The 17,896-nt window shown below is 37.7% G+C and overlaps 1 long non-coding RNA gene across 16 annotated transcripts in view; it reads right to left on the bottom strand.

The window, feature by feature from the left end:
- LOC107320482 (uncharacterized) overlaps positions 1–17,896 on the bottom strand; it is a 102,691-nt gene that overhangs the window by 32,365 nt on the left and 52,430 nt on the right. For 8 of the 16 annotated variants that reach the window (XR_014935459.1, XR_014935461.1, XR_014935468.1 and 5 more), the window contains 2 exons: positions 6,904–6,992; positions 1,231–1,338 (listed from right to left, as the gene is read on the bottom strand). The exons of 3 other annotated variants lie outside the window; for them this stretch is intronic. This is a non-coding gene — a long non-coding RNA (uncharacterized LOC107320482). Of the gene's footprint in view, positions 1–1,230; positions 1,339–2,297; positions 2,411–5,604; positions 5,824–6,903; positions 6,993–17,896 lie in introns of all 16 variants that reach the window. 5 more of the 16 variants (XR_014935457.1, XR_014935460.1, XR_014935466.1 and 2 more) reach the window with 2 other exon arrangements.

The following is a 17,896-nucleotide window of genomic DNA, read 5'->3' as shown; positions in this document are numbered from 1 at the left end:
AAACCCTCCATCCCAGATGATGTTTTCTAAAGGGAACAAGGTGGATTTTCTGAATACCAATAGGCAGAACAATATGAATATGGAAAGTAATCATTTTTTTTTTGCTTAAGATTTATTGTTCCAGTTCCTCTTTGCTTCAGTTTGCTATTATTAGAATTCTGCGTTTATGTTTCAACAATCTCCTCCTTGAAATGAGCTGCAGCACTATTAGAATATGCTGCTTGTGAACTGCATCCTCAGTTAAAATAGGTCAAACTTTTCCAGCCTTTATTTCATAGGGACATAATCAACCCACACAAAACCAAAGAGGAAGCCCCAGCAAACCAGTCCACACACATAGGAACCAAGAGCTGTCCTCTAGGCTGTGCAGCCATGCAGGACTTCAGCACACACTACGCACACGAGCGCTTCCCTAGTTTCAGGCACTAACTTCCTACCTCTCCATTCCACCAAGTATTTCTTCAAACTTCAAATATTGCAACTTTTCTCCTTGATAGTTTTACTTGCAAGGCTGGATGGAAAGTGATGTGAGCACAGACTGTTCTGTTGAGAACCCCAATTACTCTGGTCATGAAGACAAACAGCACAGAGACATTAACTATCCATTTTTCACTTCCAATTCATTTTTTCCTTTGGGCAATACACTAAATATTTCCAACTGTAACATCCCCAGAATAAATTGTTCTGTTACTAGTAGTAAAAGAGTAACTTCATTCTAACACCTGCAGTGTAAAGTGTTGACATCACCTACTCAAATTGTTCTGAGGCCTTTTCAGGGAGCCCATGGAGAAGTATTTAGATGTGGGACAAGTTACCTACAAGCTGACTGTAAATAATGCTGTATTGGATAATATTCTTTCCTACTTTCAGCTAAGAAAAAAAAGCAACTGTCAGGGAGTTGCAGTTTTAGAGGCACATATGTACACTGTGTGGCTTAAGGCAACAATTCAGCCTGCAGCAAACCTTGATGAGAGACTATTTTCAGATATTTAATTATGAAGTCAATATTTACCTCTAGTTAAAGCATACTATTGCACTACCTTTTAATATAAAATTGCAGCGAGCTCTTGTATGTTCCTGATGGTAAAACAGCAACACTGAGAGCTCAATTTCATTTGTGAATGTTGTTCCCAAATCTGGAGAAGTAGCAATGTTAAAGACAAAGCTAGAAAGATGGAATGCATACCACTGCAATATTCATCTCTTAGCTCATTTCCATGTGATTCTTACCCATTTAGCAGGAATTCTGTCACCAGCTCCAATATAGGTGTTGTACACGCAGGCTCCTCGTACCACAGTCCAATAGCTCTTTGCAGAACAGAAATGTATTCAGGGAATCTTCATTGCAATTAGTTAAAGATTGTACTGACAAAATGATACCCTCCAAAACTTCCCCCTATCCAAACCACACCGACTTGCTGGAAAAAAGAGTTTGTCTGGATAAGAATGCAGGCCAGTAAATACAAGGGAGGTAGCACAGCTCAACTGGCAAAGAATTAAACACTTTTTATGTCACTGAACCAAGAGAATTTAACTATGCAATTTGCTATTAAGATACGATCTAGTCAATATAGTCAATGATTTTATTTAATGTTAAATTTATTCTTCTTTTAACTTTGTTTCACGTCATATAATTCTGCTTTATTTAACAGAACTAGAAATAGTGACTTAGGTCCTTAGGAAAACGCTTCTGCCTATTCAGACCATGAAGGCAACAACTGTGAATCTTACAGAGTCACATACAGGCCAAGCACTCAATGCTGGATCATGAAATAAAAGCCTGAAATGCATGAAGGTTGACATGCTTCCTGGACACGTAGACACAGTCGTGTCTCAGCTCTTCTGGAGCAACCCAAGCCATCACACATGGCACAGCTGATGAATGACAGCGCTGTGCAGACAGATGGAAGGCATTCTGGCTGCTGCTTCTGTCTGAGGCACTTAAAGACTTGTGCCTTTTTGCTGCCAGCTGCTTGAGGCACTGTAGGCACAAACTCTATATAGCAGAAGAGGGGTGACACAGAATACACCTTGCATCCCTCCTTCATAGAGTTCTCTACATCTTAAATGAAATTGGAGCTAAAAGTACCATGGAGGATTACTCAGTAATAGATACGGATTTAAATCCCATTTGCCTAAAATATTCTCAAAGGGCACAGATGCCCCACATCACCTCACAGCTTTGTAATTTCACCAAAGCCAGTTCCATTGCTTCCTGTGAACGACTTACAGCGAGCTCACTCCCTACCACAGGATGATCAATATACTCAAAACAAAGCAAGTATCACACAGGGTACAGACTGAGCTGAGCAACTCATCTTCAAAGCCAGACTTCCTCCTCGGTCTTCTCAGCAGCCCCATGTACACAAAAGGGAGGTGGTAAAAGACTCCAAATCTCCATTTTGGAATTCTGTGGGGTAGGAAACAGAAAACAGAGCAAGCTGGAAACTGAATCCTACACTCAAAACACAAGTGAGAAGTACTTATCACAGGCTGCTAACATATCCAGTATGATTAACTATCCCAATTCACAAGCTCAAGCATTAAGCTCACATTAATTGTCAAGGAAAGTCTGGAAACCAGAGGTACATTTTGTAAATGCGAGGGTCAACAGAAAGGCTTCAGCAATTTGCTATTAAGAATCAAACAACAACAACAATGAAGTAGAAGAAATTAGTTTTAAAGACAACATTATTTTTCAGTATCTTAACGACAAACTTCAAGGAATCTGGCTAATTCACAAATGTAACCCTGCCAGCTTTATTGTTCAAGCTGAAAAGAATGCAAAATGCAAGAAATGATGCTAAAGTTTCAGTCAATGCAATTGGCAATAGCACCGATTACACACAGATTTGGGATCATGTATAGCCTTGTTTTATGGGGAGATATGTTTAGAAAACCTTCATCTCTACCGTTGTTTAGGCGGTTCTTTCCAATTCTGAACCCTTAAAACCATAATCCTAAAATTTCAGTTCTTAAAAACAAAAATGACTTTTGAAGAGGCCAACTTTGGGCTGCAAATGCCTTTATTTTGTTAAAAAAATATCAGATTTGGATATGTATGTAACAACTTGGTACAAAGACCTAAAGAAGAAAATGCTCAGACATCCAAGGTCAACCACAACCCCTAAAAGACCCTGAGATGTAACTCTTCCAGGACAGATCATTTCCATCACCTTAATGGCTATGTCTCTCTCCCTCTCTCTCTCTAGATGTCTTCATCTTTATTCTCAACAATTTCATGCACACACACGCCATGCTATCCAGCACAATCCAGCTCTGGCTCAACCTAGTAACCTCATTCTTGCAACCTTTTTTCTTTTACAGGCATCAGAAATAATTAAATGCTGAGAATCAACTGAGAGGAACAGCGGAAAATTGCCTCTAATGACCACCTAACTCTAAAAATACTGACTGGAAGTGCAGAAAAGTGGGTATCACCCTGATACCAGATATCAGATACACCCAGAACAAATCACCATGGATTTATCTGACTGCAGGACCTCAGACTACAGCCTCACATTAGTAGGAAGAAACACATCAAACATTCAGAATGTTGTCCAGACAGCCTTGAAATGAGAAAGAGAGTGAAAAACATGAAGACAATCATCACCACCATTAAGAAAACCAGACTTTGATTATTTTCAAATAATTCCCTTTTCTTGAGGCCCGAACAGCATTCAAGTTCAAGACTGACCATCAAATTACAGCAACCACATGTTGCAATTATAAGAGGCAAGAACTTTCAAAAGCCGTGGTACTGGAGTAGTTGACAGCCTGACATATCGGTGTATGGGGGAGAACAAATGACTTTCATATCCAGTTTTTTTTATTCTCTTTGGTGGTTTGTATGATGTTTTCCTTCATCTCTTGGGCAGCCTGATCTACTGGGGGACAACCCTGCGCACAGCAGGCATTGGAACTCAATGATCTCTACTGTCTCTTCCAGACTAAGCCATTCTGTGGTTCTGTGACCTTTCATTAGGAGGATTCTTTAGGAAGATGCTACACGTAACACCTAAAACTGCTTAAAATATTTTGGTATATTGTAATGCAGTTTTTGTGAGAGATCACCTAATACAACTTTAAAACAAATTTCACTATTATTGTAAGTATTTTCCCTTCATCCCTTGCCAGAGGAAAACTATAAATCTTGTCTCAGCTGAATGAACACCATTTATCATATTCATTTTCTTGTCAATACAATTATGAAAAGCCTTTGGCCTTTTTCCAAGGAGCCTGATTTGCTACAGAAACTCAATTAGTATAAGCAAGCCTGCTACATAACAGCCCTATTTGGCAACCTAGCGCAGCCTGAGCATACCTGACGATTCACCTCTAAACCACGATCCTAATAACTCTATCATAATGGTAAAATAGAGGATACAGGGGTGTCACCCACTCCCCTCAAGACTGAAAGGACTTGAAAGGCATTATTTCTGCTCATTTTTGCCATCTACTGGACAAAAAGGTAAATCCTGAACACTTGGATCAGAAAGGAGAGGAATCTTTCACCTGAGCATGTAACACCGAGAGTAATTCACTTGATAACAGAGGGATTGGACCCAAAATATTTCCTTGGAAAATTCTGCTGTTGATGACTTATAAACAACTGCTTCTGTGCTTCTTCAGTACAGAATAATCTCATGGTATTAAATGCTCACACTTTTATTTCTTGCCTATCCATATTGTATACTGACTGAACAAATGCAAGTAAGTAAAATGTATTGCGGATAATATCCTGTACCTGCAGCTTTTACTATTAAAAGACTAAAGCTTCCAATAGTACAGGATTAAAATCTGTTTGGAAAAACAGCCTGCCCTTAGAATTTAAGTCAATTTTAAATTTTCTGATGCTATATTTGAAACAAGAAATATACTAATTGAAAGATACACCTTAAACATAACATGATACGAGTAGATGCTGACTCTCCCTTCTATTTGCCATTCCCTATCTGTCTTTATGTACAGCACATAGGAGCTGAGATAACAGCAACTTATGCTGCTGTAATGTTTTGGGTCGACACTTGGATGAAACTGGACTCAGCCAAGTGAGGTGAAAGCCACTGCTCTGAAGCACACATCTATCCTTTGTGGCCAAAGGTGGTAAGGAAAGATATGCTGAACCTATACAAGGGAAAGGTACCTGGGAAAGCTTAAGCTTCAAATGCCACAAAGACTCATTTCAGTCTACTTATACTCTTGGTATAGATTCATGAAAACCAAAAGTTTAAGTATGGTTCTGTTTATCTGAAATGAACTTAATTTATACAATGAAATTAATGTATATTTCTATTTTGAATTCATAGAGGAAAGGGTCCCAAGGGTTATGTATCCCTGATCCTTCAGAAAAAAAACCTCCTCCACGGATGAATCCATTTATTTCAAATGCAGAGGAGGTAAGTCACTCCTCTCCCCTTCTCTATAGCTGGAGCTCTCCAGTTTAGCACGGAGCAGTGTGATACCCGTACTGTACCAGGAAAAACAAAGTCAAATGGATTTGAAATTGAAACAATACTGATCTACTTTTACACATCCTCCAGGCTGTATTATTAAGTTTTAGAGCAACATAAGCACAAACAGTACTAATGAAGTTAAACGTACCCCAATGGCGCTCACTAGAAAATGAGATGCTAATTCACAGGCTGGCTTCAGTGGTTTGTTTGGCTTCTTTTTCCTCTCCAGTCCTCTAAACATGAAATTAAGTGATGCTTTCCATTGATTTTTTAAAGGGAAAAAAAAAAAAAAGAGATTATATTGCCTTCTGGTTTGGATGTTTTGGTTTTTTTTTTTCCCCTGCAAGCTGTGTCATGCAAGCAGAGCCTGCACATGGATAGAATCATTTTTAGCTTGTTAAGGTCTCAAATAGGGCTTATCTGAATGGTCATCACAATCCTCCTGCCCACCACGCAGGGATGTCTATCAGATCGTATCGGGCTCAGTTCTACAGCCTGTCATCCTCTCAGGATAACGTCCCAGTCACCATTTCTGATCATGCATATTTTTCCCCTCTCAAAAACAGCAAACAAAAGATGTTGTTTTATTTAACTGAAATATTTTTAGAAGCTTCCTGTCTAATAAAACATGCAGCTGCACTTGAACATTATTTTTTTCTGTTCACAGAATAAACATACTATAAACATAAAATTAACTTCCACAGCTCTGAGATCTAAATTATACAGCCAATGGCTGCAGTGGCTTCACTGCATACTGCAGTATTTTTTTACTAATATGACTCTGCCTAAAAAGAATTACGGCTACTGTATTTATGAAAATACAAAACATTTCTCTAAGTATTCAGAAAATACCCACGAGAATTATCATATTTGTTGGTACAAAAATATATACAACACCGAAAGCAAATAGAGCCCCATTATCATCACATATCTAAGAAAGCTGCAGCCTAAACATTCGGATTTTGGTTTCAGAAGTCCATTTTCTTCCGATCAGGAAGACTGCAGGTGTTGTGATATTAATAGAGCTGACATAAATAGACAGTAACTGACTAAATTAAAGACATGATTCATACCAGAGAGAAATCCCCCCAGATTGCACTCGTACAGGATTTTTTTTTAAAGCACTTCTGGTTAAAACAACCATAGGTACATTGTGCTTAAAGACACAGCTTTCTCTTTACAAAAACATTATGGATTAAAGCGGGGGCAGGGACCATTTGGATATGTTTTCCAGATTAGTAGTGTGACATAACAAAAAAAGTGACCTCTCTGTGGTCTTTCCCAGTTAACTGCATGGTTGCCATTGTGCTGTAATTTTAGCTGATTACACATTAGTTCATTTAGCTTTGTTTCCTCTTCCCCACTGTGCCATACTATTAAACTAATGCAAGGGGCCTGGTATCCCTCTGTGCACAGAGCTGGTATTGTCACAGCGTAATAAGGATACATCCAGTCAAACAGCATGGTGTAGCTGGTCTTTGTGTTTAGTGCAAAGGCAATCCCTCGAAGATCTCTTGCCAGCCCGATCAACATACGCTGTCAGTGGGAAAGAGACACAGTAATTGATTTTCACGTTAGCACAGAGCAGATGGAGTAATAATCAGCCAATAATGACCACATATCTGATTTTGATTCATTAGTTTAAATGCCTTGCTCAAATACTTCTTTTTTTTTTAATAAAAAACACTGAGACTCTTTCAACAAACAACATTTCCACAACTTTGATAGAGAAAACACTTGCAAAATGCTTAGAAAATGCTTCTGATTATTCCATATACCATGCTAATGAATAATGCAAATTAAAACAATGCTCGAATACAGTGCATTAAGTTTAAAAGCACTTCCTGTATTAATTTATTTAAAGTAGCAATAGGAATAAAACATTAATTTAAGCCTGTAATGCTTTAAAATGAGGTCTAAGACTAATTGCTAGTCATAACGAGCTACTTCTAAGGTTATACTGAGATTCTCACCGTACTCCTATTTTAACTTCATTTTTGTTTTTTGAGGTCATTTTCCAAAATAGGCTCCTTCCAAAAGTGCTGATGTTTGCAGAGGACCAAGTGAGTCTCCATCCACATTAATATTGGTTCTGAGGCATTTTTTTCCCCTTTAATGAATAGTGGCTTCAGAACCTTTCCAGCTCAAAGGCAGACAAAGCTACGTGTCGATAATTAGCCCCTACTAAAAGGGTTTTTCACTATAATTAATAGAAATAATCAAAAGTGTTCGCGAATGAAAAGTACTTTCACAACATAAACACATTTTTGAATGTAGTTAAACAAATATTCTGTTCTGACAATGAATTAGTACTAATAAATTTAATCCATGCATGGCAGGTGGGGTTCGTAGGGAGTGTTTTTTTTCCTATTATGAAGCCTGCAGTACTGCAGAGTCTGGTTAAAAAAATCATAGAAGCACGGCAACAAAACAGCCAGGAGTTCTCTTTTTCAGAGAAGAGAGTTTTCCAAACTGCACCCAATGATAATACCGTGATAATGACAGAGTTGAGAAACGTAAAAGGTAAGATCCATGCATTACTTCTAATTGATCACACAAAGAACAAATTATGGCTGATGCCGTGTTAAATTGTTAAATGTAATCTTACACAAAGGCTGATTTCTACTTTTCCTACACAGGCACATTAGTCCAATTGACTTGGATGGCATACACATACACGTAGATTTAGCTGAGGATAAATTGAGATCTCTCTGAAACAGTGGTGAGGTTGCTAGGGGTATTTTAATATTTGCACTTCCTTTCTTTCTGTTATGCACTGTAATGGCCTGAACTTTCCAAGATGCTCAGAGGTCTCAACTCTCATTAACTTTAATGGGACTCTGAAATCACTAGAGAGGAAGTGTTCAATACCGAGAAGTTATGACATAAAATCGTAACTTTATCCTTATATTTATCTGCATTTTCATACTTTGTGCACTGTTTTGCCCACACAGAAAATAGCTCTGTGGCAGACATGGCAGCCAAAACATAAAGAATGAAAAGAACAAGGCAGCAATGCTTTACACTTCTTTCCAAAGGGATACAAAGGCACAACAATATACGGGGAAGTGGAAATCTTCCAGAATGACTTTGATTCTCTCACCCATATGCAGTAAGATAAAGTAAAATAAATCAAGGTAAAAAAAAACTGGACAAAGTAAAGGCTGATGTGAGGGAGCTACAGTCACTGGCAAGACATGAACTTGCCTTTGCTTGACGTTGAACTTGCCATCTTACTGCAGTCTCTACAACATGGTTTAGATGATTGCAATCAACCCAGTGTACATCCCCATAACATGCTTGCTCTGCCTTTCAGTTTGGATATCGTTATTAAGAGGTTCGTACCATTAATTACATAATTCTTGATAAATTGCCTCAATCTACAAAGCAGCACAATAGTTAATTCTCTTGTACCATACGATCCCAGAGAACTTAGGCTCTGAATCAGAACCCAGCTTAATAAAAAAGGACCTCTGACAGCTGAGGGTGTCCAACAGCCTGTATACAGTGCTACAGAATCCCAAGGTAAACCTTGCTCCATTTATGTCACTGCTAACAAGCATCTCAAAACTTCAGTTGGAGCAAAAATCACTCTGGATTCCACGAATGTTTGAGTCGCATTAGCAAAAAAAACAACAAACCAACAACTATAAAAACCAGGCCAGGACCTCACCAAAGTCATCCAATTCTCAAGACATTTAAGGATTTCACATTTTCTGGTCTGCTACGATCTTTCAAATAGCATCCATGCGCTCAAAACTTATTAGAGGCAAACAATAACGCCGATAAGTCTGCTTTTAGGCTGTCACCACGGGGGATTGGAAGTGCCTTACAAACTTAACAGAGCGATCTGAAGAGGACATGAAGATGCTGCTTCATCCCAGCTACGACCAGCCACTTTTGGGGCAAAGTGACAGCGGATAGCAGCACCAGTAACTGCAAAACGAGTAAGATGAGAAGTAAACGACAATAAATACAAGACACACAGTGAACAGATCTCGTCTGTGGTCCACAGACTTACGCATTGATTTTCCTACTAACTAAACAATTTTGATCAAATTTCAGTTTTAAAATACTCTTCCTCGAGCGTTAAATCAGACCCATCTTTACAAATGGCAGCGTTTTGGTTCAAAGTCCCGACTGAGCCCTTTCAGCAGGTCTTTAAAAGGGAAGAAATGAACAAGTAAATGCTTTCAGAGCAACCACCCTGATGTGCCAGCCTGTGCCCACTGCCTGGCTTCAGCAATTGAGCAGGGATGAGACTCCTCACGGCACCCACCCCCAAAACAGGGTTTGTAATGGAAAGTCTGACAGACCCTTAACCATAGTGGCACTACTGGGTGCAGCTATAATATTACCCTCATAATTCTACTATATAATAACAACAAAGGAAAAAAAAAAGGTGAAGGGTCATTGCGCTTTGTCTTTAGAATTAAGATGGCTGTCTTCATCCTTACAGCATACTCTTAATTCTGGAGACACGTCTTAATAACCTCTAAATAGTTCCAACAAAAGAGCCGTGTCAGAGGAATGAGCAGGCCCCAAGGTGTTTCAACTGGAGTGTTTTCATCTGCCTTTATTGCTCTATCCCTCTCCAGAATTAAGGCAATAACCTGTGATAAATTATTCAGGAACTGCTACAGGGATCAAAGCAAAATCATTCTGTTAAAGTGCTGTTTGCAACATTTGGCACTTAGTGTGAAAACTTTTAATGTGTGCAAGCTGAAAATCAAGGATTTTAAATAATTTAACAGCATGGAGTTTCTACAAACCGGCTAAAGATAGCATGTTGCTATTTAACTGCTTTTTCCTCAGATGCTTTTTTTTTCACCCATTTCTATCAAACCTGATGATGTCACAACTCTGAACAAAGTAGGCCTGAGGGTCGGGCTGCCCGGTCAGTGCATTACCTCAACGGATTGGCAAGAGAAAGCCCAAAATTCTTAGGGGAAAATTACCTCACTTTTAATATTGGACATCTTTCATATTAAGACCAGAATGTGAAGAAGGAGCTCGTAGAGGGGAAAAAAAGCGACACGCAATTACTTAAGCCATCTTCAATTATGTTTGATCTCAATGGAAAAGAAACCTAAACATATGTTTTGTATGCAGACTGAACGATTACAAATGTATTTCAGAAAGAAAGAGCTCCCTTGCTGTGACTGCTTTTCAATGGCGCAGTTCAGCAACATTAAACAAAAAACCCTCGCCAGTTAGAAAGTCCTAGTAAAAACCACAAATTAAATGAATTTGGCAGTCCTGGACCATTTTTGTAGTGATATTTTAACAGTGTCATCTCCCTGTGGAGTGGAATACTAAGCATTTTATTGAAGAACTGAACTGTTTTTGTTTTCAGTACTTGGGAAATGAAGTACCTGAAAGCACTTTTGCATGTATTATTTATTCATCATGATAGAAAAATAGCTTTAACCTAATAAATTACATTTAAGAGAATTTAGAGCAAAAGTTTTGTTTATGATAAAGCAACAGATTTAGTCCTTTATCAGTAGCTTAAAGCACCAAGTTTTCTTTATACAAATTAGACAGATGGTGCTTACAGTAGAATTTACTAAAGGTCTGTCACAACAAATGCAGCCAAGCTGCATATTTAATCACTGCAGAACCTTGTCTACCTGCAGCTGCCAACTGCTAATCCAATTTCCCTGATAAATGTGGCAAGAGACACGATCAGCAATAAAGAGCATCTAACTCCATTTTCCTGCAGGGCGTCTTTTGATGAACATTTAGGACGGAAGCACGGAGTGCACTGTGTGGCCCTGGCTTGTGGCAGCTGCATGCATTTTGAAGACACAGTTCTCAGGTTACTCACTTAATTCTGCCACTATCATTATGTTGCTATTGATCTCAGTAGCTCTTGTCTACACAGCATTACTCTAGATGAAGCTGAATCAGGCAGTTATCATGCATCAAACTTGCTCAAAAGCCTGGAGATTTCCCCTTAATTACTTGTGATTTTATTTGCAAATACCGTTAAAGTGTAATCAAGCAGTCACTTTCCAGGGTCGTTAAGAACTTGCTAGTTTAGGAATATATCACTGGCACTCCATTAAAATTTCTCTGCTGAGATGGTTCCTAACAAACCAGACGGGACAGCAGCAGAATTATTTTAATAAACAGAATTCTCACACGAGGTAAATGCTGCCTCCTGCAGAAAGCACAACCACATCCAGTGACCTCCGCATTCCCATCGCTTCAATTAATGACTTCAGCATATAAAAGATGAACCCCAAATAGTTCAAATGCCTGTCTGTCACAATCGAAAAGATATTAAAGATGGAAACAAAATTAAGGAAACTAGAGGAAGTATATGTTGAAATAATATTAAGCATCATTTTTAAAAGACAACGGCTCAACTCGAGTGATTACTCTGAACTGTGCACCCTCTGCTAATGTCAGATGTGCACTACAGATAAATCACTGCGTAAATATTTCTAGCCTATCTGTTCGTTTTCTTACAAAAAGAAAGGGATAAAAATGCTGATGTCTGTTTAATTTTCCATTATTTTATAAATTATTTGAAAATAGTGGGTTAGTGTGAGGGTGCCTTCCAAATTACCCTGCTTGGCTGAAGCCCCGTTAACTATTTATTCAGTGGCAGTAAAAGGGCCTCCCTTCCATGCAATAACTCCCTAATATATTATCATTCCTGATGATGCAGCTTGCATCTAGGAAGTCTTTTTCTTCCCTAAAATATACTGTTGTTTTGACACAAACAGCTTGCTGCACTTAAGGATTTTACTAATAAAACATAATGTTGTGTTAGATATTATGACTGTTGCCACAGCTGAACTGACTTGTCAAATCAATCCTAATATGGCTCCCACAGGCACATAAAAACCTTATTTAGCTATCAGTTATCCTAATCACTTTGTTCAGTTTAAGGGTGCAATACTTCAAGACCAGTTCCTATTTATACATATATGCCCAGCCATTTAATAAAGTCTTGATTTATATAATAAATTCTTGTTTGAAAAAAAAAATACTTTAAAGCAGCAGTGTTTTATCAAGCGTGTTACAATATGTCTCCTTATACTCCCAAATAGATATGTTAATAAACACAACAGGATACTAGTGTAGAAAAGGGAAATTTGAAACGGATCAACTACCAATGAATTACCATCTTCCCTTTGATTACAAATGGAACTCAAACAAGGTCACTTGATCCATAAAGTACTGAACATCCCAAGGTCTTTATCAAATATTTGTACAAAGTTTCTTTCATGACAGTCATTCATGGCCTTTGTATCTCCACTGCCTACATGCCTAATTATCCACAAATGCATATAAGTATTAATATACGTATCGATATACTCACATATACATTCAACAGGGAGAAAAAGAACTGAGATGGCAATCTGTGGCTGAACAGTTGCCTGACTGTAAGTCTTTTCCATCAATAATTTATTTCCCTGTAATTGAAATAAACCTACCTTTGCCTCTTCTTGTTCTAAACTACCACTGAGCATCTGAGTCACACTCTCCTATGCTTAACAAATCTACTATGGTTCATTTGTTGCAACCCAAACTACACATACTCACATACATACCACATAAACATACAAACTACATCCTCAATGCTCTGTGGGAAAAAAACAAAAAGATACCTCACTTGATCATTACATCAGATCCGCATGTGGCTTAAGGCAATGATGTTTAAACCTGCTTTACTTAAGAGGTTTGGCACAGAGCATGACTACATATACCTGTAAGGGCAGGACGCTGACAAATGATGCAGAATAGCTCCTGAAGGCATATTCTACAGTTTACATCTACTGCTTTGAGCGATGAAAAAAGAAGTGATAAAAGTAAACTAATCCTTATTGCAAAACTTTTCAACTTACCCTTTACTGGAGTTTTCTGTAATAGTTTTCATTAGCCCGTCATTCACTCAACAAAATACTTTGTTCACTTTAGAAGTCTTGGACCAAGAGCCAGCCAGACAAAATGGTGCAATTCTAAATGCCCCTCCCAATTAAATAGACATCCTGGGACATAAAGCTTTCAGAGTCTAACTATATTTATGCAAGGTTAAAATTATTTGACAGACCTCAAAGTACACTTTAAAGCAAATGATAATGAATATTCGACTTTTTTTCCCATTACAGTCACATTTTGCCGGTTGCTTCAAGAGCACGTTGTTTAAAAGGTAAATATTCTCTATTTATTGTATTTCATTAATTCCCCAAAATATTTCTACAACAAAATGTTACTCAGAACGACTCACCAATGAACTCATCCCAGTTTTGTTCCTTTGTAAGTTATTCTGATATATCATATACAAAGATGTGATATAAACTCCTGTAGCTTGAAAAAGCTGGAGAAGGCAATTGGTACAATGCTTTCTGGTCTAAACCTACTACTAGGCACAGTTTGGTAATATCCCTTGATTCACATAATGCTACCACTTAATTCCTGTGCAAACACACAGAAACCACAATACACTGTGCTCTGCTTTTTATTCAGACCCTAAAATGCAAACCTAGACTTGTTTGCTGCTCCAGATGCACTTTTCTACCAGTTCAATTCCAAATTAACTTCAGGAGGAACAAAAAAGGACAACGGCCAAGAGAGCCTGATGCACGCCTTTTCCAGGAGCTCCATTTCAGATTTATTAGCTGGTAGCCAGTTCTAAGTAACATGCTTGTATTTTGTCTGATAGACATTTACACCACCTGTAACATGATGTTATTATTAATACTTACAATCTTGTTCTTACCTTTTTTTTTTCCTTTTTTCTTTTTTCTTTTTCTTTTTTTTTTTTTTTTTCCACCTACAGGAAACATCATGTGTAACCTAGAAAAAGTTATCTACTATTGCTTACGTTAATATAAAACTTAGCCAAGAAAAGACAGGTCCAGGTCACAGCTGCCATTCTTTAAGAAAAATCTGATGAATACAGATTGGTCTTGTCTCCAACTCAGCTATTTTCATCAGTGTTTAGCAGCAGACAGAACAGGAAAACATTAACATCAAAGGGAATATCAACTACTATTGACTTACAGCTTTGTGTCAGTCTCTTGCCCAGTTAAGTCCTTGCGTGAGGATTAGAAATCAGTACATGAAAGACTAGCTGTGTTATTTTTTGAAAGCTCTAATCTGCAGCCCCATCTTAGAACATCCACAGAAACTGTTCTGTAAGGTGGATCTCCAGCTGATATAGGCCCATGGCTCTGATCAGCTCTGGGCCTCTGACCAGAACTGAGGCAGTTTGAGTCATAATGTGTTCATTCACTCAACTAGTCATGGTTATTTCTCCAACAGAAGACAACACAGAGGCTGCCACTGCTTACTGCCATCAATCTCTGAAGTTGATTGGCACTGGCTTAAATACAAACTTAAATATTTACTGTGCAATGAAACTGCTGTTTAATTGGTGAATTTGCCAGAAAAATTCATAGTGTTACTAATCTTTACCAAGACACTAAGGTGTTGCAGGGACAGCTGAGGATCTTACCTAAATTTACCATGAGAAGACAAGTGAGGGCAGTATAAGAACATTGTCTGGCACTTGAGGTCGCTGACGGTGTAATTATCACTGATGCCCAGGAAAGGGAATTGCTTACTCTGTTGAAACATAAGTGTATGAAACATTACGTGCTCTGCAACATCTACCACAAACTTAACATTGTTTAATGTTGCGAGAAAACTTATTGTGTGATTCTGAAGCATGAATTTCACAGCTCCTATTTTCATAAGTCTAGACCTTCCTATCTCAAATGATTCAACTATTTGGACTTGGAGGAAGGAGATAACACTGGCCAGTACTGCACTGCAGGTACAGTTCTTGTGCTGCAGGTAGAGCTGCCTTCAGGTACGTCTGCACACAAGGAGGGAATGGGCAAAGCAATGGCCCACATTTTCTAACTCCTGCTCCTTCATCTGACATAAAATTCCTGGATAACTTTCAGCAAGTCACTTAAATTCCAATGTTCCAGTTTCTACAATGATAGATCCAAGTGTCCTAAGACACTTTTTCCCAAACATCATTAAACAAAATGCAAGAAGCAAAAATATGCATCAGAAGCACAAAATAAAAGGAATTACAGGCTTGTACAAGCACTATAAAAATAGGAGTCATTTATTGAATACTATTTCTCCTTGGCATTCATTTTGTTCTTTAGGAAATAATCAGTATGCAACTGTATAACTTTACAGGAGAGCACAGACTCATGCACACACAAAAACCCACACTCTTACTATTGCTCTGTTTTCCTCTGTAAGTGCTTCACTCTGCCATTCTTGCACATAATTGGTTGTAGCGTTGGATTACTTTTATAGGAATAAACAATTTCCCTTTTCATTTTAAATGGATTAAATTCTTTTTAAATGGATAAAAGTGTACCAATAGGTTTCATAGCTGCTATTAGAAAACCCCCTAATCTAGTTTTAAGATGATTCTTTGTCAATCCACAGCATTTTCATGTTTTCCTACTGCAAAGCTACAGTTTATACTCCATTCTTTCCTATTCAGAGAAAAAGCCTTCCATAGTGCTGTAAGGCCAACCAAGACAAGGATAAAGAATTGAGTCTCTCAAAAATACTTTAACTCATGCCCCTGTGCAAAGTAAAAATGAAACTGTGAGTATCTTGATACAGAAATATACAGGGGAAAAGTTAATTATTAGAAAGTACTAAATGTGCATGAGGGAACACTATGGCTTCCAAGACATAAAGGAATGACTAACATTCCATTATGTAAATTAATTCAAAGATATTTCCGGACTGATCAGCTAGGAGGGACATAATGATTTATAATTCAAATAACAGAGCTTTGAAATCAAATTGGGCTAATATATTTCAAAATATGCAAACCTGTAATAATTGTGAAAGTAATGTAAACCATGACACCAGCTCCAGTCATTTGTTGCCTTTGTTGTTAATAATGCCTTACGCTGTTCCTTCGTTGTTAAATTTTCCTGTTGTTGTATAACAGAGTTACTGGAATAACGTTATGCTTTTAATCCTAGATAATCTCCAACCCCAAATAACCCAATTTGAAAGGCTGTCAAGAAGCTGATTGACTTACAGGACAAGTGCTGAGATTAAATAAATTATTATTGTAACCTTTCGGGCCAGCCACGGTTTAATCTATAGCAAATACTGAAAATTGATCCATTGGATCCAGCACCTTAACAATGCGCTGCTTCCTTCACAGCAGTACATACCCACCGCTGTTACAAAAAACTAATATAACGTGAAAAGGCCAAAGTTTGCAATGCCAGGAAGTAGTTATAAACTACTTCATATGTTCGAAATAAAAAGTACTTCAGTATTATTATTAAAAAAAAAACCTATTGGTAGAGTTTTTTATAGGAAAAAGATACATATCTTTAAAAGCCAAAATGACCAGTGAAATTGGGTTGCACATCATTTTCTGGGAAAAAAGAAAAACAGCGTCGACAGGTGTAATTTATCATTTTTCTGATTTAATACCAAAGAAATATATTAAAATAATAAAAAGAATCCTGAAATCCTCAAAATTTGTAGTGATAAATAGCCCTCCCTGTCTTTATTGCATTATGCCTACTAACAGAAATATTGCATGGTGGATTTTGCCAGACAAGGACGATTATTTTCCAATAAAAAGTTGCATATTAAATTCCAGCACAAAAGTGGGTGTCTAATACTTTCGAAATCTTTTATGGTTTGCCAGGGAACACAATTTTAAACTTAACTAATACAACATCACGCTGAAGTGAACCGGCATTAAAGCTGTCTTTGTACAACCCCACCCAGCTAAGCAGAATAGCTGCTGTTCTCGGAACTCCTGCTCGAAGTATTTCCACTGAAAAATAATTCTGTCTCCTTTTGGTATTTATATGTTGGTTAATTTTTATTTTCCTCGCCTTTAAACATTTCCAACAAGGTTTAAGATGCGTATTTATGGAGGCAGTGCTGCTTTACATTGTGATGATACATTGGGGACAATGTATCTGAAAATGGCCTTGCAACAGTTAGCAAGTTTCTGCCAAGAAAAATACAATTTCATCACAATTTTATTCTTCAGGAGAGCTTGGGTTATTAAATATCTACTTTTTCATCCTTCCTAGGTTCTGACATTATTATGTCTATTTCATGAGCAGAAACTCATTTACTGCAGATATAATTTGAGTAATTGGAAAACTAAAACTATCCTAATGTTTCAGCCTTGGAGAAAGTATCATTTTCATCACTGACCCCCCATTCTTGAGAGTTAGCGTGTGAATAAATGCCTCTGGAAGCCTCCATAACCCAGTATGAAATGTTAAAGGCTTATTGGCTTTTAGAGAAATATGAGGCTGATTATTTCAGCAAGTATACATATAGGAACAGCTTGGCAGACACTGTAAGTTAGGTGCACCATGTCAAATTTTTCAGTTACGTTTATGTTTTGAAGCCTACTGAAGTATATCCTATAGGAGACAAGAGAGCTCATTAGT

This window comes from Coturnix japonica, chromosome 18 (genome assembly GCF_054131305.1).
Source record: "Coturnix japonica strain WE chromosome 18, WE-NBRP24, whole genome shotgun sequence".
In the NCBI taxonomy this organism is placed as follows: Eukaryota; Metazoa; Chordata; class Aves; order Galliformes; family Phasianidae; genus Coturnix; species Coturnix japonica.
The sequence above is the reverse complement of the archived record's forward strand: the minus strand, read 5'-3'. Positions and strand labels throughout refer to the sequence as shown.